Raw genomic sequence first — 22,899 nt, 5'->3', positions numbered from 1 at the left:
CCTTTCTTATATATGAGAATTATTACAGATAAAGCTCCAGTCTTTGGAGGGACTGCAAATAATTATTTCAGTAATATGAATAAGGATGGATAGCAAGTTCTTCTCATCTGGTTGGTGTTTATTTTGCTGTCTACTTAAATGTTCTTTGATATTCAGAGTCAGTAGATGAAGTTTTTTTTTTTCTTCAATGGCCTTAAACAGGCAAATGTCAATATCACACAATCTCTGTGTTCTTCTTTTCAGTTACAATTCTGTAAGTATTTTTAAGTCCATACACTTGTTCCATAACAACAGATTAAAATTCACCACTAAATTTGCACTGGGATGTATACATTCCTAATCCAATAATGGCTTTGTCTTCAGGCAGAAAGATTAACAAGTTCTTTGTTATTCAAAATGACAGACACAATACACTAAAATTATATGCATTTCAAAATAAAGGTGAAAGGAGGTGGTTGCAGGATTTTGTTAAAAGGAAGTATAATAGTTAGATTTTTCTCCTCTCCTTTATTATTTTTTATCAGTTTACCTAAAGCAATCCTGTGAAGAAAATCAATTCTCCTCACTGAATACTGAAGGTTTCCAAGAAATATTTCTAAGGGGCATGTATGTAATTTTCATGTAAAAAAATTGATGGTTTGGTACCCTGATGTTAATAAACAGTTAATAATGACTGATTTTGGTGTCATCAATACCTTTTCCACCTTTTTCCTGTGATTCAGAGGCTATATGACCATGGAGCCGCCATCTTGATCTCTAAGAAATTAATCAAAAGAATGAAATGCAGAATTGAAATGTCTAATTTGTTTCTCAGCCATGGACATATGAGAGCAATTGTGGAACGTTCCAAATTCCATTGGGTGGGTAATGAGAAATATGGAGAACAGAAGTCAACATGAAAAAATCACAATGGATATTTTGCAGGGATGTTTTACTCACATAATAATATCTAAATACACTGAATATAGCCAATTGTGCCCTTCCAGTGGAACTGCCAGCACTAGTGGATCCAATTTTCTTTCCCTCTCCACAGTTTCCAAATTTGCTCCAAGCAATTGGAGGATATTCTGGAGAAGATTTGGCACTGCCTTTAGTAATCCACTGCCTTTAGTAATCTACTGCATGTTTTTTAATTTTACAGACAAGGAAAAATTCCAGAGCAGGAAATTATAATTTAAACTTTAAGAACATGACAATTTAATTGAAAAATAAAAAAACATGCCATTTTTCTGACAAGTACAACATTTGTTTTAGTAATAAAATTTGCACTTTCACACTTTCTCAACTCACCCTATTTTCCTACTCACATCAATGGCTGTATCTTGTATCAGGAATGGTATATAAGACTATTTTCAGAAAAGAAACAGTCCTTATAAGACTTGTTTTGTTTCATGTTAAAACAGGAACTTTTGAATTACATATTTACTGTAGTTATCCACACCCTGTCCCCTTTATCCCGATTTCCCTGTACCCATCCCGACCCCACCTTTTCCCTACCCATGTAAAATCTAATAAAATATATTTTTTTAAAAAAACAGCAACTTTTTACACTATATATGACAAGTATATTTTTAGTCCATAAAACTCAACCACATGGAGTACATTGACCCATAGGAAGTATCTGTCAGCTGGAGAATCCCTTGAAAAAAATATGTTATAGCCAACACTCGAGAAGACAGGCTTAAGATACAGAAGGATCTTGACAGACTTGAACACTGGGCGCTATTTAACAAAATGAAATTAAATGGGGAAAAAGGTAGGTTCTACATTTAGGCAAGAAAAACCAAGTGTACAGGTATAATATATATGATAAGTGGTACCTTGCTCAATAGTAGTAACTGTGAGAGGGATCTCGGAGTCCTAGTGGACAATCACTTAAATATGAGCCAGCAGTGTGCTGTAACTGCCAAAAAGGCCAATGCTAGGCTGCATTAACAGAGGGATAGAATCAAGATCACCTGAAGTGTTAATAGGACTTTATAATACCTTGCTAAGGCCACACTTGGAATACTGCATCCAGTTTTGATCAGCATGATGTAAAAAACACGTTGAGACTCTAGAAAGAGTGCAGAGAAAAGCAACAAAATTATTAGGGGACTGGAGGCTAAAACATATAAGGAACAGCTGCTGGAATTGGGTATGTCTAGTTTAATGAAGAGAAGGGTGAGCAGTGACATGACAGCAGTGTTCCAATATCTCAGGGGCTGCCACAAAGAAGAAGGAGTCAAGCTATTCTCCAAAGCACCTGAAGGCAGGACAAGAAGCAACAGATGGAAACTAACCAAAGAGAGAAGCAACCTAGAACTAAGAAATTTCCTGACAGTTAGAACAATTAACCAGTGGAACAACCTGCCTCCAAAAGTTGTGGATGCTCCAACACTGGAAGTTTTTAAGAAGAGACTGGACAGCCATTTGTCTGAAATGGTATAGGATTTCCTGCCTGAGCAGGGGACTGGACTAGAAGACCTCAAAGATCCCTTTTAACTCTATTATTGTTATATTAATGTTTTTCCTATTTTTATTTTATGAGTTTGGTCCTAGTTTCATCCCCAAAACAATATTTCTGCTTTCCTCTAACCTCTGTCAAATGTAACTGGAATCATTATCAGTTTAATAAATGGAATGAAAGCTATGAGATGCAGCATGAAACTCTGAATCATGATGTCGTTGTTTAATCAAAGTAACTCAAGTTTATTGAAGGACAATTGTTTAAAATTACAGACAGATATCTTGCCTATTTTTTCATAGCAGGCTACAGAAAGACATTGGTAGCCAATTCTTGCAAGCATTGAATCTGGTTAAAAAAAAAATTTACAAACTTTTGGGATTCATAAAAAATCATAGTATACTGCAAATATACTGCCAGTGCATGGTAGGAACTAATGAAGAAATAAAAGTTATCAATACCCCAAAATAATTTGTACTCTGCTTACAGAACAAGAGTTGGCAGAACTGAATAACCTTAAAGACTCATCTATCTTTTTTCCTTGGTAAAACAACAGCACATTTATGGCTTATCATTCATTCATGCAAGCTAACAGCAGTATCAAAAAATAAAATACACATTTGCAAAACACCTCGTTTTGCAAACAAAACTGGTAGATAGCCCCATAGGTCGTATTGGGGAGGAAGAATTAAAGTTATATCTTTTTTAGAACTAATGGCATTTCTTAGGCTCTGGGGAATACAAAAATAAACATTTTGAAACTTAACCTTAACTAACTTGGCATGCTTCAAAAAAGTCAGAAGAAAATGTACCTATAGGAGATATTAAAAATTATTTGAGACTCCTAACCCACTCATTGCTCATGGATTGCTAGTAGCAAAATTCTGCTCTACTTTTTGTTGGTTTCCTGAATCTGCTCCCTTGGGCCTATTTCATGCCATTAGTTTCACTTTCATCTCAAATAACTATTCAGAAGTGTTTCACAATGGATATTTCCATAACAGATCTGTTTCACACATGTCATTCATTTATCCTCTGGGGAATGGACTATCACATTTACAGTACCAATACTTGAGAACACAATACAGTAGTTCAAATCAAAAAAGGCCATATTTTTATGTTTCATAGATATCAAAATTTTGTACACAATTTATACTCTTCTTGCTTTAGCCCACAAAAAAAAATCTTTATTTTAATGTTATTGTTCGTTTCATTCATATCATAGCTACGGATATATTCATCTCCGCATTCCCAACAATGCTGCAAGGTAGATTGGCCAAGAGTACCCAATTAGTTTTGTGGCTGCATCGAGTTTTGACTACAAATATCTCCAAGCACAATGCAACACACTCTCTATATTATAGTATATACACTAATTTCTGCTGCATCTAAACCAATGTTCTTTCTTGGGGAGTATTTTTAAACATAGTCTTCCTATCTAATACTAACAATTACTAATGAAATCCATAAAACAAAATGCATCCTTGTAAAGCCTCAAATTTTGTTTTTGTTTTTTTTAACTATACAACATAATTTAAATTTCCCAAGTTTGAAAAATGAAATTTTCTAATAAAGTATTGGTTAAAAATGTATTTTTGTTTCATTAATAACAAAATTGAATTGTCATTAATTTTCAATTGGCAGTCTTTACACTGAATATAAAATGAACTGGCAAATGACTGCTACACTGACACTCCACATTTCAGTTCATTAAAATACTTTGCAAGGAAATTTAATATATAGGAAACACGGAACTGACCATTTTTCCATAATTTGATATTAGAAAAATTACAACCTTCCTAAATTTTTCTCTCTGTACAAGATAAAACTTGCCATATCAAATAAAAATGCATCTGGTTTTGATTTTCCTCTATTCATTTTTACTTAATGAGATAACCTTTAAGAAAAGTGATGTAGTGTAATTTTTATACCATATTTCCAGAATTAAGGCACTTGTGCTGTTTCAGGGTTTTGCTATTATTTATCTTTTCAGCCACTAGTGTGAAACTTGACCTTAAGTATTGTAAGTACTTAAATATTGAGCCTATTCTATATCATTCCAGAGAAAAGTCACAGAAAAATGGGTTTAAATTATTGGAGAGTGGATTTCAGTTTAAACATTAGGAAGATTTCCTAAAAGCAATCAGAAATTTAAAGAACCAATGAGCTCCACTTTACCAATGAAGTGTGGCTTACTCAACATATCATGATTAAACAATAGTTTAATATGTTTCAATCTAATATATTAAATCTGAGTAAATTTATTTATTATATGCCACTAAAATGCCATTATCACATTGGGGAAAGGGATCCTTTTCCTATATTCTGTTATAACAGAGTATTCTTTTTTCTGCTCTGGTCGCTTCTCAGAGGTCATCTGAGTTCAACTTTCTGACCAAGTTGATTTGCTAAATAAGAATTCTTATCTATGTTAACTGAGTTGGTGAACAAAACTAGAAAGATATTTAATAAAAATCACCATATCTGGAATTACAGCACATTTTGAGAACGTTCTGTAATTCTGCACATACTATCCTAATTCTCTTGTTTGGATTAAACAAATGTATTATAAATGCATATGCATCTTTATTTTATTATAGGAAATCTGACATCTTAAGCTTACAATAAAGAACTAATATAAAACAGAAAACTTGTACAGGAATTAAACAAACAAGCATTCTCTGGATACAAAGTTGCCTTTTTATTCCAACAACTTTTCAAACATTTTTAGACTGAGATTTAAAAGATCCAGATTTCAGCACATTTGATTCCAAGAACAATTGGATAAAGAACAATTAATGTGGCACTGAACTTATCGAACAAAAAGCTATTATGATGGGGTTAAGATAGATCCATACTTCCTGCTTGGTCCAGAACAAGTATGAACCATCTGGATGGCAAGAATATTAGATGGCATCTTAAACCCATCCTTGGGCCACCACTGAATGCAACTTCTGGCTGTGTTTTCCTGAAATCCAGTGTCTACTATTACTGATGATGAATAGTTAATCTGCTTGTTTATGGAGATTCTCAATTATCAAGGTCATGGTTGTCCCAAAGGTGCTTTTTTCCAAAAGGGGTCACTGCTATGGGTCACTGCATTGTGGCAAGTACCCCACTCCAATTGGTTAGTGCATGTGTGACAGGAACACCTCCTCCCTTCAGATTCCTGATGGTTGCCCTCCACTGCCGTTTAATCTTATGCTGCCAAACTGAAGATCTTTTTCAGAAGGGTTTAATGAAATAATATATTAATTTTTCCAAAGGGAAAGAGTTCAAATAACTCATTGGATCTTTAACAGTCCTGACTACATGCCTGGGATGAATACAGTGCCTTTTACAGTCTGTATGTGGTGGTTACAGCACATACCATCCAACTGACCCTTTGGTTTTGGTTATGACTTATAATGAGTTACAAAGTTAGACTATCAAAGTTAGACACACATGCATAAGAACTAGCTTTAAAAAAAAAGCATTTTTCAGATTTGACTCCATAATCTTTCCTGCACTCAGTGGCATTATGGGTAGTACATTTGCTGCACATCATCAATTAAAACTAGATCAAAGCAATTTTTTTACTATTACTTTTCTTTCTCTAAGCTATCCACTTGAATGCTGTTAAAAAAGAAAAAAGAAAACAATAGTGGATGTTTCATCTTTGTTTCTCTTACCTAAGGTATCATGGAAAACCAGCAACACTTTGTCAATTTCACTCCAGCTCCCAAAAATGTAGCTCAAAAAGTTAATTCCTGCAGGGGACTTTTCACTGAGTTTGAGGAGACCAAAGAAGAAAAGAACAGCATTTCAAAAGTCTGCTACCAGATTCCTTTTCAAGAAAACTGCCCAACCCAAACAAGATAATAATAATTAACAATAATAGTATTATTTCTGTTTGGTTTCAAATTGGTAATATTTTGCATTAGTGAATGTGAGTGCCCTACTGGTTTTCTATTATAACAAGCTTCTACAGAAATTAAGAGAAGCGAAGTTGAAACAACTGGCCACCACAATTGTTTCCAAAGCACAGGAACAGGCTGAAATTCAGAAAGGGTTTTCTTAAGTTGGTTTCTTTGTTTTCAGCCAATTACATTCGGAAGAGAAGCAGCTAAAAGTTACTGCATGGAAAAGCCCTAAATTAAGGGCTTAATTTACATTAAATGTAAGTACATTAAATTAATTTACTTCACACATTATATATTTTTGATATCTTCCAATCAATGTAAACTATACAAGAAACTACACAGTGGATCATGTAGGTAAATTTATTAAGGAGCTAGGAGTAATTGTGGTCTCTATCAAAGGTTCATGCAGTGGCAAACCCAAGTAAAACATCTTTCAGACCAACTGAAATTAGTGAAATAAGTTTTTTTTTTAAAAAAAAAAAGATGACGGTTAAAATTCAAAGTAGAATTAAAAGAATCTAAATAAATTCTGGGAGGCAGATGGAAATTTTTAGTTTGAAAGTAAATCAATTAGAAACACAATACTCTTGAATGATTATCGCCATAAAGCTATAATACTAAAACCATATTTGAAAACAAATAACCCCTCTGAAGGCAATGGAGCACAGTTGTAATTTAAGCTGCAAACTCAAACTTAACAAGTGAGAAACTCTTTTAAAAATAAGTGAACATTGGATCATCTGATACTATCTACTTAAGAAATGATTATTAAAAAGGTAAGCAAGTTATTGTCACAAATTCAGCCACCTTCTTTTAGACAATATCCAAATGTCGTAACCATTAAATTTTAATGATAGTCAATCAAAAGTCAACAATTTATAACTCTTTATAAAATTTTCAGTCAAGCAACTATCCTAACCTTTCTAGCAACCTATCTTTTAAAATATGCTCTTTTATCAGGATCTAATGCTAGTGTAATTTAATTAGAAACACATGCCTTATAACTATCATCTGCCATGTTCCATTATTTTCATGCTGAAAAAGGACAAGTCAATAAACAAAGGTTGTGACATAAATCTGCCTTGAACACATTATACCACAAATAAGAAAATAAAAACATATGTGTCCTCTGACCTGAGACATCTTAAAATGGAACTCAGTGCATTGTTTTGTGTTCGGAAATGTTTTAAGTGTTCACAATTAATTGTGTACATAAGCAATTTTGATCTACATAATCCTGATAATGATTACACAATAACCATGCCTGTGAGGCACCTGTTAAATTTCATCATTACTTCTAAGTTTGATATGATAGCACAGTGGTCTTCAGACTTGGCCCTTTTATGACTTGTAGACTTCAACTCCCAAAATTCCTCAGCCAGCAAATGTGCCTGAGGAATTCTGGGAGTTGAAGTCCACAAGTCATAAAAGGGCCAAGTTTGAAGATCCTTCTGATAACAGGATCTGCACAACCATTTCTCAAGCTGGCAACAATGCTATAAAATCATCTTATCTAGACCAATGATTTTTAAAGTGTGATCTGAGGACCACTAGGGATACCAGAGACCCTTTTAAGTGTGAAGTCAAATAAATAAATGTTTAAAATTTTCTCAGTTTTAACTTCTAATGCAGTAAATATCAATAGATAGGACCCACATAAACTAGAGCTCTCTGGACTCTTCAAACATTTTAAAAAATGTAAAAAGTTCCTGAGACCAAACTATTTGAGAATTGCTGATCTAGTGCAGAGGTCCCCAACCTTTTGGGCACCAGGGACCAGTTCTGTGGAGAGAGATTTTTCCGTGGACCGCATGGTCTGCATCCCGCGGATGGGGCTTCGCTTGTTTGTGCGGACTGATTGCTGGCATGCTGCGGCCCGATACTGGTCCATGGCCCGGGGATTGGGGACCACCTGATCCAGAGAACTCATTATGTATGATAAACAGAAGATGGGGTAAGTCTGCAATATTGGCTTGAAAACTACATAGAGGTTTTTGCTGCTCTAAATATATAAAGGGATATAAGCAGCTATGTTGTATGTACAAAGATCATAATCCTGTAGGCCATAGTTTTCTTTGTGACACTAGAAAGTGAAAGTTGGATTTTGAAAAATCAAAATAAAGAAAATTGACACTTGAATTTTAAAGTTGGAGAAGACTCCTGAGAATTTCATAGAGAGAGACACAAGGAAGCAGACACATGAATAATGAACATACAATCCGGAGTTCTTATTAGAAACATAAATGATTAGTTCAAATTACCATAGTTTGGACACATTATGTGAAGGTATAGGTCTCTTGAGAAGTCTATAATATGAGAAAGGTGGAAGGCAAGACAGAAAAGGAACATAGTGGATGGATTTAATTACAATGAAGATGGGTGAACATGCACCATTGCCAGACCTGAAGAAACAGATTAGGAATGGATCATCCTGGAGAAAATCTGTGTGGTCACTAAGAGTTAATATCAACTTAATTGCAGGTAATTATCATAATCAAGTAATTATTTAAATTCAGTATCTTAGAGAGCTGGTCCAAAGCATTGTATGTTAACTTAAAAATCCAAAACATGAACAAAATATGTAACAGTTGCACAACCACACACTTTTGTCTCAAATCCCAATTAAATTAGGATTTAATTGTTATTCATAATTTATTTATTAAGGCATTCACATGTCTGTCCAATATAGACCACATCATATGTTAACATTTAGATAAACTAAGCTGTAAGAAATTTTTATTGAATTTGTCCTTACATTCCTTCTGAATTTTTTCATAGAAAATAATTGCCCACAGTTGATACTTAAGCTTACAGTTCATCTGATGTAAATTTTATAGGTTTATCATGGGGATTGCTCAGTAAATTAGTTATACCCAGGTATATCCCGCAAATATCCTGCTACTTTAAGTTTCAAAGAGGGTATCTATGTGCTAGTCACATCACTTGGAGTTAGGAAACATCTGGGACAAGCAGGCATGCCTGAAAACAACCCATATGTGTGAACATATCCTCCAGTAACATATAACAAAAATGTAAAGGTAGATCTTGTTTAGCAACTGATTTATTTAACAACCGTTTGCAGTTATGATGGTGATAAAAAAATAACTTTACAACCCTCGTATTTATAACCTTTGTAGGAAAGGAAATCTGAAGGAAGATCATAAACATAGTCTGCAGTTTTACTTAGGGACTGCTTTATTTAACAACCAAGCTGCTGATTCAATACCTGTAATTGTAAAGTTCATGCAATTTGGTTTTTGAAGGTTTCTGTCTGTTCTGAAACTGGTAAACTGTAATTTTTCCCAACTGGACTGAACAGATGTATATTTCTCTGCCTGACGTAACTAGAACCTCTGGTTTGAATCTGTTGCAAAATACTCCCTTTTAGTTCTGTACTATCTCATGGGAGTTTTTCTCTAAGGTCTCCACATATGCTAAATGAGGGACAAATTAACTTTTTTTTCAGGTGTACTTGCTCAGCTGTATTTATTTATTTGTAAGACTTTCTTATGTATCACAACTCTGGGCAGCTCATAAAGCCATAATAAAATCAAAAGAATCAATAAAATCAAATTCCAAGACATCCAAAAATAATTCTGAGGGCTTTAATAAATGCTCCTAACCCATTAACAATTAGAAACACAAATCACTGGGATCCAGCTTCATTTTATCCCAGCACTTGACGGAAGAACTAGCTTTTTCAGGTTTTCCAAATGGAAAGAGGGTGTTCCACAGGGCAAGGACCCCTATGGAAAAGGTGCTTCCTAGATCCTGCCAGGGGACATTTAAAGGAAAGGATCTGGAATGCAGAGATATGCTCAGGAAGAAGGTGGTCCCCTGCCATGCAGGACTTTAAAGATGATATTCAGTACCTTGAATTCATCCCAGAAAAAAAAACATGAAAGCCAGTGTGGCTCCAGCAGCAATGATCTAATATGGGCAAACCAAGGGAAGCTCAAAATTGCATGTATCACCACATTCTGGACCAGTTTAATTTCTGGATGATTTTCAAAGGTAACCCCATGTAGAATACATTACAATAATTCAAGAAGTGACCAAGACATGAGTGACTGTAAGGTAGCTTCCGAGAATTCATATAGACACTGTGATGGGCAGAAGAAGGCACAAGGAGGAGGCAATTATATAGGCTGCTTCAGGGCAAGGAGTGCATCATCTTCTTCCAACCCAAGGAATACTGTGGACCACTTTACTAAGCATGATTCTGCTAGTCCAGTCTGAACATCTGTTCCTTGAGAATCTTCCACCACAAGAAGTTAAAAGGGTGAGGACCAAAGGCCAGCTTCTCCGTAATAGCTGCCATGATGGAATACCCTATACTTGGCTCCAGCTCATCTTGTGTTCCAAAAAGCGCTCAAGATTATTTTTTTTAACAGCCTTTCTGCCCATACTGAGTTTTGTTGATAACCATCTAGTTCAGGGGTCTCCAATCTTGGCAACTTTAAGACTTGTGGACTTCAGCTCCCAGAATTCCGCTTTGCTAGCTGAGGAATTCTGGGAGTTGAAGTCCACAAGTCTTAAAGTTGCCAAGGTTGAAGACCCCTGATCTAGTTGTTGCTTTTATGTGAGCTAGGATTTGGGAAGATTTCCTTGTATGCCTTCCAGAATCTATACTGATTGAAACAATATATAAATATAATATATATATTTTAAAGAGCTATGCTGCATATCTTCCAAGGACCTTTACAGAAAAATCTTTGGTCCAGTTAGTCCTATTTGATATGACTGCTTCTTGGAAAAAAACCCATAAATGTAGGCTTAAATTACTATGGTCCCTCATTCTAGTTCTTGATGCTTTGAGACCAGCATCTTAGCGACAAATCCTTGACTGGATTTGCAGGGGGGGAAATTCTTCATCAATGTAAAATTATCTTCTTACATGACTGTACTTGCCCCCTTTAATAGACTCCTTTTCATTCTGCAACTTTCTTCTTGACTTAATGTTCTCGACAGAAAGGTGAATAAAATTCCATTGCAATATGGCCTATGTTTCTATAATGAGAGGTGATGAAATAGTCTCAGGTGTACATTAGGATGCCTTCTTCTGGCCTTCTGAATTAACAATACACCAACTAGTTTAGATCATAGAAAAAAGATGAGTTCTTTCTTCTTGCTAAGTCAGTCTTTACAAACACTTAAACAGCTATACATTTTGTGTGATTGTTAAGAAAACCTGGATTTAATAATGAAAATGCTTACTGGTTGATTTACTTTTGTCTGGACAGCATTATTATTTTTATTAATAGTTTACTGCAATGATTCTAAACCTTGTGTTCTGCAGACCTCTGGGGGGCAGCGATGTTGTTCCAGAGGGTCCACAAAGGCTTGAACAAATGTTATGATTTCAATTTTGTGTTAGTCTTGGGGGGGGGGTCTGTGGCCACAAAAGCTATTTAAAGGGTGTCAGTGGTGAAGAAAAGGTTGAGAACCACTGGTTTACTGTATTGACCATTTAATTAGTTTCTCTCACACATACATATACACACACATATATACACACCACACACTGATGCCCAAAAGGTTGGGGACCTCTGTCCTAGGAGATAACGTCTTAATTATAAAGAGCTCCTAAGGCTCGTTTGTTTATATTTATTTGTATTTCTAATCTCTCTTTATATGAACTTTATTTCTAATACATTTAGTAGCCAGAAACACAGTCATATGCATAACCTCTCACAAATTTATAACAAACTATACATGATAACCTCACCAGGAAGGTTATTAAAAATAAGTTGTCTTTTCCAAATTGTCCAGCACATATTTATTAAAACTGTCTTGGACACACTCTCTATGTGTCTAATTGAACTTATTTTATTAAATAAGAAATAGGAAAGCCAGATATCAATTACATAAAGTGCTGCAAATTTGTAAACTAAATTTTTATTTAAATAAAACAAAAAACCCAACATGTGAAATCCAATCTGAAAGGAGAGCTTTTAAATGTTTGATTCAATTAGTAGTCAACCAAATGAGTTCAGAAGGAGCTTAGTAGGATTTTTGGAATGTCCTAAAAATGTGTGACTAACTGAACTTCTAAAGAGGCTATTTGCAAGTTAGCTTTTTGGTCTCCCCACAGAAAGAAAACATAGAAGTAAATTGCAGGCTGTGATCTTAGTGGCATGCTAAAAAAGTCATTGTAGCAATCACTGAGCAATCAGAAACAGAATTTTTGCCATTTAGAGAAGGTGGGGGGAAATCAAGTTTTGGCGAGGAAAAACCATATTAGTTGAGGAAGGGAAAAAGTATAATCAGTAGCACGAGAAAAAGTTATTTTTATCCTGTTTAATTGTTCCCACGCTACCCAAAAACCTGAAATATATTACTATATTGCATAACACAAAATAATGCCAAGAAAAATGGACAAAATCTATGAAAATATGCTTGAAAATATTTTCTAAAAATCTGATGAACATGCTACACTGATTGTTGAAATAGTGTGGTATGTTCTTCACTTGAATGTTTTCGGGAACTGTATGCACGTCAGAATAAAAGGAATAAAGGATTTCATATCAGGGATAAGAAGCAGACACAGATTTATGTATGGCATTATATGTATATGTTTATATATATGTATGCGTGTATGTATGTATGTATATTATTTACACATGCATAGCAATGTATTTTTAAAAATGTCCAGACTGTTATTATCATAAATATTATAAAATATTTGGTTCATATACTAAGCCCTGTCACAGTTTTCTCAATCTGGTGCTCTCTAAACTGAACTACAATTACCAAATTTCTAAGCCAGTAGAGATGTTTTTGTAAAGCTGAAAATAGATAAAAATGAACTGAATGATTTCTGGATTTACTGATTAATAAAGGAAAAAATATTGGGAGAAGGAAACCATGTTCTTTCATTTTGAACGGGAGAAACAGTTTTAAATAAGTTTATAACGACTATGAAGATTGGAAGTTGCTTCCTTAAGAATCTTCCTTGTTTTTTTTCTATTTTTCTCTCTTTATTGCTGTAACTTTTTTGCTTAACTTTTCTCTTTTCTAACTCTTTCATTATATTGCTTTGTATTTATCTTTCTAACTTAGTAAAAAAATCTTCAATAAGACATTAAAAAGTTGCTATCAAGGCCTCAAGTCATATATCATCCGTATATAATATTTATTATACAACAAAAAGGGAATTAATGTCATATGATACTGTCTTGTTAAGAAGGGAAGGCTCACTATAGTAGTATCAACCCATACAATATGCAACCTAATTGATTCAGAAGCTTCAAAAACATGATAAACTAAGGTACTATGTTGTCTTTGTAACATGCTGCATTGCCTTCTTTGTAACACAGAAGTGATGAACTACACTATAGTGATGAACTTACACTATAATGTTGTTCAGAGAGAAAAAGATGCCCAATAAAGAATTCCATTTTGGCTTTCAATTTAAACACCAAGAGGCAAAGCAGTGATAATACAATATCCTAATATATAAAATAATATTAATATTAAACAACAACCTCTGTCTATCCCAGGTCCTTGGGAAGGAATCGATAGGTAGACAGAAATGCCAAATCTAGTCTAAACCTCCGGCTGTCTGTATGAAAAATCATAATAATAAAGTCTGCTTAGTAGCAATGAAATACTTAGAGACAGCAGAATAGAAGAACTGGAGAAAAATCATAATATATAAAGACCTGAAAATAGAAGTAGAATAATTGTGGCAAAAGAAAGCGAAGATAGTACCAATTGTAATAGGTGGCTAAGGTGTAATTTCAAAACATCCAGAGCACCAATTGAATACCATTGGCATTGATAAAGTCAACATCAGTCAATTACAAAAGGCATCTTTACTTGGAACAGCTTATATTCTGCGACGATATAGTTAATATTATTAAACAACAAAATCTGCCTATCCGAGGTCCTTGGGCAGGACTTGATAGTTGGAGAAAAATGCCAAATCCAGTCTAAACATCTGGTTGACTGAGTGACCATGACCGTCCATATCATATCATAATATGTCAAGGTTTAAAAGCTTTTATGTACCCCCGTCCTACTGTAGATTTCATTAGAACAGTGTTTCTAACATTTTGCTACTGTTGTTGAAATAGCACAAAGAACCTAAAGATGCCATCTGAGGGGGAAAGTGACCACAAATCTCCACTGTATCATTCCCCCTGCCTTCAATATCACCATATTTTTAACTTGGGATGAACAAAATAAGATTATTGCCTCTGTTCCTCGAGTCCAACTGGGATGAGTATTCCATAAAAACTTCACAGTTCTCGTCTTTGAAAAAATACGCTCCTTTGATTTAAAATGGAAGCAGCTCTAGCAAACTTTAGTATACGATATATCCCCTACAGCAAAGTCTGCTAACTTGACACTTTCCAGATGTGTTGATACTGTAACACCCAGAATCCACAGCCAGTGTGACCAAAGCATGAAAGGTAGGAATTCTGAGAGTTGCAGTCCCAATAATTCACAGGCCATTAGATTGAGATAGGGTGCCTTAGAGTAGATAAAACTTGAACATGAAACAATAAAACAATCCATTCTTTTTTTTTCATTGCAATTCACATTAGCCTCAGACTCAACTGCTTAGACAGAATGAGTCAAGACTTACTAAAAAAAAAAAATAGGAAAAGTAGTTGGGTGGTCTAGTTCATCAGGAGTCTTCAAGCACTACTCCAATACTATTTTGGATTTACTCACCAACATAAGACAATTCCAGGAAACAGCAAATTTTATCAGGGTCTTACAAATATGCCTACCCTTGGTGTGCAAGTCAGAATAAATTAAACCCAGCTGCTCAATAAATAGGGACAGTGGAGGAGAGTAAAACTCAAGAAAACAATTTAAAAATTGTGCACAGCTTCTCTTCTACATGCATGAAACTAATTTCCAAAAGCATAAGGTCTTTTAGTCAAATATCAGGGTGCTATGCTTTGTTTTTTAACATTTTAACATACTGTACTGCCCTTCTGTACTGTTTTTAGGCTCATAGCTCTGAAGTGTGAGGCTCCACCTACCCAGCCAACTATCCGGTTTCGTAAACCTGCTCCTAGATATCTGAAACAACACTTTATTTAAGTGCTTTGCTCTAGGCATCCCACATTCCTAAGAATTATTACTTAAATATATTACAAAGAAACTCGGTCTATATTAGGCATTAAGTACTAAAAGCACATCTACCTAAAGAATAGTTTCATTTTTTTATTTGGCAGCCTCGTCATACTCTCCAAAAACAAAAATGTTTTTAAACAAAAGCAAGATATTTATGATGGCATTTTATTTAAAGAAATCTAAAACAGAGTATGGCTTGAAGATGGATACTATTCAATTTCACTTCTATGAAGTATTTTATCACCCACAAATTGGTGGCTTTAATTTTTAACCTTTTCAGTGGAATACTTCATAGAATAGCAATGAATCACTGACACATATTGGCAATGAAATTCAGGCCTTACACCAGTTGCCGGGAAAGTACTTGGCTCCAGTTTTGTAGCATATATTATTCTTGCATATGCACTCACTTGTAAAATTATTTGATTACTGAAAGATTATTATTTTTGGGGAAAGTTAAGCATTGGTTTACACATTGGATACCCAGTACCTTAGTCAGAATGTCTAACCTCTTCAGATCTGGAAAGCAGGCAAAATACATCATCTACTATATTATACATATTTCTTCTAAGTTTTAAAATACTAAGTCCCAGGCGTCACATTTCATGTAGTGCAGCAAAGTTCCAGAATAAACTAAATATTCAACCCCATAAGAGCTTAAAATAACAGCAATTGAAATGTGCATTAAAAAGTTAGTTTTACAGTATTTGCTGATGTCTTTTTTAGGGCAATTTTCCCCCAAAGTAAATATACAAAAACACAATTAAATTATTTTGCTTTTTGAATCAATTCTATTCTTGCTGCTATCTTGACGTCAGTCACTATCAAGAATGTCCTTGAATCTGAAAATCATTTGCTCAACTCTTTACGTATATTAATAATTGAGACTTATTTTACTGGGTTTTTTTGTTAAGAAATTGTATAAACCCATCAAAGCCTTCAAGCACAGCAGAAAACCAATCAAATTCAGCCAGCAACATCAAGCCTTGCAATATTTATGTTAATGTACCGATTGGCCAGATAGACTTTGCTTCATTACTTTGCAATGGTTTGAATAAGCTCTTGCAATTCATAAATTAAAAAAACCACATGAAAACTGAGATGGCATAAATTGGATTATAGTATTTCGTACAGCAGCATATTTCCCAGTAATCATCAGTGATGAATAATCATTTAATAAAACACAAAATTAAACCACAGAAAAGGGGGAAAGCCTTTTCCCAGGTTAGCAGTGAAGCGGATATTGTGCAAATAAGAAAGTATTCAGACAAAGTATGCCTTAACAGTACAGAGGAGTTTGAGAAAACCTGGCAACTACTTTGCAAAAGTTGTCAAATCCAATACAAAGGTAGAATTTGAACAGAATTATATCTGCAAATATCGTCTGACAAATGTCTTTTTAGATTGCTCTTTAGTGGACATAGTAATAGCAGTAATAGCATATAATAGATTTATATGCCGCTTTAGAGTGCTTTATATCTCTCTCCAAGTGATTTACAGAGTCAGTATATTGCCCCCAACTATCTGGTTCCTCAATTTACCGACCTCATTAGAATGGAAGGCTGAGTCAACCTTGAGCCAGTGAGAATCGAACTGCTGGCAGTCGGCAGAATTAGCTTGGAACTTGGAATACTGCATGCTAACCACTGCGCCACCACAGCTCCCTGCTATTCACAGCCCAAAGTCAGTGTGTTCCCAATGCAATAACAGATTCCCAAGAAAGTATTCAAATATAGCATCTTCCTTCCAGCATTCTACCACAATGTACTATCATACCATGGGATACTTGCCCAAATGGTCCCCCAGAGGGTCTATGCATGTAGAAAGATAATTTGCAAAAAATAAAAGCTATAATCAGTCTTCTGTCATGCTATCTTTCAAGGCAAACTGAATTTTTAAAATCCATCTTTAGCTATAATTCATTCAGAAACCATATGTTTCTGGAGAAGCTTCGAAGGACAATCCGTGAAGAATTGTCCATGTATTGCCACAATAGTGTTATCATCATATGATTTTAAATAACCAAATATTTAAAACATTTTTAAGTCAGGGTAGGCAATCTGTAGTCTTAGACATATTTGCAGTCCTGGTCTTAATGTTTTGTAATCCATAGTGTAATTTCAAAATCCCTTTGCAAGCAATAAGGTCTCTATGTAACTTCTCCTATCCTAGCAACAGTGAATGTAATGGCAGAAAGTGCAAGACTTGGGTTTTGTCCAATTTAAACATGACCTCATCTTTGAACATAACCTCACCTCAACCCATCCTCTCTTATGCATTTTTTTTATTTAAATTGATGCAGGGAGGTCCTTAGCCACAATAGAAGCACAAGAAAGGTGGCTTTGGCAGTTTAACCTATAAGCTCCCAATCAAAATTAAGATTTTCCACATTTGAAATTCAGATTCAAAAAACAAAAGCGCTTGCTTCCTCTGAAAAGTGGAAGAGAGAAGCAATTTTGATAGAAATTTCCCCCAATCCTACTGTGGACCATTCCTTCACAATTTAGATTTTAAAAAATCTGCATATCAAGTCAAATCACATGCTATACAGTGATTTATTTAATATTTAGTTTAAGTTGTACCCAGATATATACACACGTACAGCTATCTGTCTGTTTATCTCTATGTGAAATAAAATGATAATACAACCACCGTAGTTCAGTACATTGTTAAAATACTAAAATTATTCCCAATTTCAAATGAAATTGCAAGCTAATCAAGAAAAGGTTGGATAAATAAGTGCTGAGTTGGAGCTGGTCACCTGGGCGCACTTCTCATAGTTACTATATAGGTCTACTTTGTTTTGCAGGGTATTCTTAAGACCAAGACAGAACACACAAAGTACCTGGAATGTGTAGAATTAATCAAATCAATATAAATCCATTGTACAGGTATTTGCTGCATAACACAATAATTTAGACCAGGAATAGATTATAACCAAGAGCAAATCTTAAATTTATGCAACTGAAAAAAATCAAGCAGCTCTATCTTTTATTTATTTATATCCCACCTTTATTATTTTTACAAATAACTCAAGTTGGCAAACATATCCAACACACTTTCCTTCTCCTTTTTTGGTGAGTTGGGCTGCGAGAGAGTGACTGGTCCAAGCTCATCCAGCTGGCTTTCATGATTAAGGTAGGATTTGAACTCACAGTTTCATGCTTTTCTAGCCTTAACCACTAGACCAAAGTGATCCTTTATTTAAGTAATGCATGTAACTCCTATCCACATCTACTTCTAACTGTGTGCACAATTCACCTATGCTTCTTGAATTGCCTCAAGCAGTCTCTGAATTGCCTACAATGATGATACTCTTACAAATATGGCCCCAACAACAATGCAAAAGGTTTACTTGGCCAGCTGAAATTGTATTTTTTTTATATGCTATAGGAAGAATTTTGAAAAATAAGAGCAATTATTACTACTAATCTCACAAAAATGTGGCAGATCAACAGCACCATTTGTTAAGTGTAAAATGATGCATAGTGAGGCAAACCCTTCTAACTTCACACATATACTGATGGAAGTCTGAGTGCTTGTAACTATTTAGAAAAAAGATCTGGGGTCATAATGAATAATGAAATTGCTGAATCAGTATATAGCAGCTTTGAGAAAGCCAATTCAGCTGAATGGGTCCTTAGGAAAGGAACTAAAAATAAAGCTGTCAACTCTATAATGGCCTCAAGCAGATCTATAGTTATGTCAGACTTTGAAAAACTGTATAGTTTTGAAAAAGGTTATAATAGATCTAGAAAAAAAAATGTAAGAGAAGGCAGTGAAAATGAATTGGGGCAAGTCAAACACTTGCCTATAGGAGAAGGCTAAAATATCTGGGAATGTTTAGATTATGCAAAGACATAAAAAAACTATTATCAATCGTGCACGGTGTGGAGAAACAGGGGACAATAATTCTCCAACACAAGAATCAATGGCTAGCCAAAGAAGTTGATTTAGAAAAGATTTAAATAAGCAAAAGAAAATATTTCTTTACACAATGCATAATTAAGCTAAATAACTCATTACCAGAAAAGATGGTGAGGTCCTGATTCCAAATGCAACCCAACTAATCGTTGATATCAGCGCTCTCTCTCTCTCTCTCTCTCTCTCCTTCTTCATTGTACCACTCCCATCCACTGCTTCCCCCACCATTAGCGTTAGTCAGATGCTTTTCAGACTGATCCAAGTCATCAATCCTTGGATCAGCTCAGAGATTTGACTGGACTGAGAGAGTATTCAGTCTAAAATGACTTGTATTTCCTGTTGCCCCAAGCAGAAAAGCCCACAAAAATATCCTAAGACTAAAAGAGAGGACGTGTATTTGCATGAGCCTAAATTGGCCAATCCCTGCTGGCCTAATCCCACCCCCGAGAGATGGAATTGGTTTGTGAATGGTTGGTGAGGGGCGTCAAATTGTATCAATCTGTACCCATACCAAATCCATAGTAGGATAAGCAAAAAAAAAAAAAAAGCCACTACTTCATGCTTAGCTGTCCAAAGTCGTGTTTTAAAATGGGTGGCCGCACACATCTTTTAAAGAAATATTTTAACGTAGGGATAGCTAAATGTAATTGAAGCCATCTTCAGTATGAGCATTTACAAAGCAAAAAAAGGGGGCTGCTAGGGCACCTAACCCCAATTTTAAAGAAATAACCCTTTTCTTCTTATTATGTCAAACAATTAATGACTCTAATTTACTCCCTCCTTTTGTCCTTAGGCAAAAAGGCCAGAGAGAAAACTGGCAGCTAAGAAGCTGATGAATTTACTTTTTAATAAAAAGGAAATAGATGCAATCTTAAATTAAAAGGGAAATCATAATAGAAATTAAATGATCATCTGCTACCCAGAAAAAGAACTAAAAGTTTCTTCATCCAAGACATTAAAAGATATCACCACAGTCACATTCAACACAATGCAAAAGCACTAAGTAGTATAAAGGAAGCAAAATGCATTTTAGCAACCAACTAAACTGTCTACACAATATTCTTTAAATGTGCCACATCTTTTGGACTAGTAATAGTTCACCACCAAGGATATTGCCAAAAAACAGGGTTGCCTGATGAAGATTTTTGAGACTATGTGTTACTGCATCCCTTCAAAAATATTTTTTATTTCTTAGTTGCTAGATATTATCTTCTACTGAACTATTTTTGTGTTAGCAGGTTATTTCTGGCTTTCAAAGACTGTATATGTTGCATGATCGTCGCTTTGTCGCTTTTTTCTGCTAGAGGGAACAGCTAGGAAAGTCATGTAACCTCAAACCTAGGTTTGTTTAGAATTATGGCTGGTGGGAAACCTCAGTTCTTCTTAACTAGCTAGAGAATCTTGACTTATGTTTCTGAATTGTTAAAGAATGAGGTAGCTGAGATTAAAAGCTGAAGAAATAACGAAACTGAGAAGGAATGATTTCCGACAACCAGAAGAACTACTGAATTAGCATGTTAATCTTGATCCAGCTAACTAGATAGAAATATTATTAATGCTCATTCTGAACGATCTATACTCAAGTTTTATTTTTTTTTGTCTCCATCATTCAGGCTAACTTCTTCTACAGAACATAAATACCATTACAAACTCTGAGTAAGAGCACTTATGATAAAGATATTTATCATTTTGCAATAAAAACAGTATAAAATGATGGTGCATTGTAAAAGAATTTCTATATTCCAAGTGGAAATTTAGTTATATTAGCCATAATATTTGCATAAAAACATTTAAAAGACCTACCAACAGTCTCCATTGGAGTGATTATTATTAAATGAAAGAGAAAGAGATTTCCTTATCCGATATCACTTCAGTGTTATTTCGCAAACCCTACTCTTGCAATTATTTACATATAAATTTGTCAATTATAAAGAAAATCTGCTCTAAATGATCTTCTAGTGAGAAGGTGAAGGATATTTGCAAAATTACCCCCTAAGCGCATGAATACAGTTAAGAAATATCCTGACAAACAAGGAAAAAAACTATCTATCTTACAGGAAATATTTTCTGATGAACATTTTTTTAAAAACTCACCTTTCTGCTGGAAATCCTCTCTAACAGTTTTAGAACATCTTGTCTCCTGTGTTCTCTGGAGAACAGGAAGTCTCTCAAAGATGCTAGATCTTTTTGGAAAGAAATCTGGGAGTTTAGGTGGACTCTGCTGGATTTCAGCACTGTCGCCGCCGTTACTGACAGTGATTTTAAAAGACATTTGGGAATTCAAGAAAGTGTGCCACTGCTGGAACAGTTGACGTGGGGTAGCTTCTTCATAGGAATAACGTGACATTTGTCAAGGGCTTCAGAGAATGCTGCACTGCTGTTAGACTTCTACTAGTGCACAGTGACATGCCTCTTCGGGATGGACTCTTCCAAATCTCTTATACTGAGGGGTGCACAAAACACCAAAATGTAGAGCAATGGAATCTGTCAATAGATGGGAAATGCATTAGAAACAGCCTTTTACTGAATGAACTCATACTTTTAAACTTGCTACTCACCGCTGCAAGAGAAAGGCGACCACAAAGAAATGGATTTCTAAGCTAGAAGATAGATTGGTCAATTGCTTTTAATTTTAAACCACTTGCTGCAGAATTATTAACATAAGAGGAATGAGGAAAGTAACACATTTTTGTAGCACACTAACCCTTATAGACTTCAAGCAGAGCAGTTGTACTAGAGTTCCACTGCAATTCAAACAAGATGTCCTATAAAATTTTAAAGTCAAATTAATTTATTGTAGCATCAGCTTTTCTGGTCAAGCACAGAGTCAGAGGGTCTGACTTGCGATCTGGATTTAACTCTATTCATTAACTGGTGTAATAAACCAAACAACTCTAAAGAAGAGTTGCATTAAAAAAATATTCTGTTTATTTTTTTCAATGTAAGGTGGCATTTGTGATGTAAAGTACAAACTTAGCAAGAGATTGGTTGATTCAGTAGCTAGTTGCAATTACTAGGAGAGGAATGATTTCTAAAGACCAAGTAGCTAAACATGTACGAGACATAACCTGCATTATTAAGTCGCAGGACCTCATGCCACTGTTCAGCATAATTCACCAACCTTTCATTTCCTTTCATTTCCTGATGTTTTACCCCAAGAATATTCTAGTTAGATGCACCAAAAAAGAAACAATTTCTGCTGCTGCATTTAAAATCCAAATGATTCAGCAGTCAGTCTCTTGACTAGCTATAGCTTTCTACAACTATTCCACAATTGCTCAATATAATATAAATTAAATGTCTGTTTATAGAGAACAATACTACCAAGGTACCAAAAACCTGGGATTTTCCAAAGTAAATAATTGCTGTTGGATGTTTGGAGCCAGAAATTTAAAGAGGTTCTGTGGGTTTTCTTTTTATTTATTTTAAAAAAAAAAACAGAACAATCTAACTTTTCCCTTTCAGAAAAAAAAGAGTGGGTGTAGGATTTGGATGTTTCGTTCCTGCCGGTTCCTCCCTCAACCTTCACTAACC

At 34.8% G+C, this 22,899-nt stretch overlaps 1 protein-coding gene across 1 annotated transcript in view; it reads right to left on the bottom strand.

Moving 5' to 3' along the window:
- GLIS1 (GLIS family zinc finger 1) overlaps positions 1-21,566 on the bottom strand; it is a 235,904-nt gene extending 214,338 nt beyond the window's left edge. The window contains exon 1 of the mRNA XM_039320006.1: positions 21,460-21,566. The gene's annotated coding sequence lies outside the window, so the exon portion shown is untranslated. The remainder of the gene's footprint in view (positions 1-21,459) is intronic.
- Positions 21,567-22,899: the final 1,333 nt, after the last annotated feature.

Source organism: Crotalus tigris, unplaced genomic scaffold, assembly GCF_016545835.1.
Source record: "Crotalus tigris isolate CLP2741 ecotype Arizona unplaced genomic scaffold, ASM1654583v1 scf7180000023617.9722795, whole genome shotgun sequence".
NCBI classification, from domain to species: Eukaryota; Metazoa; Chordata; class Lepidosauria; order Squamata; family Viperidae; genus Crotalus; species Crotalus tigris.
This window is presented reverse-complemented; position numbering and strand designations above follow the sequence as displayed.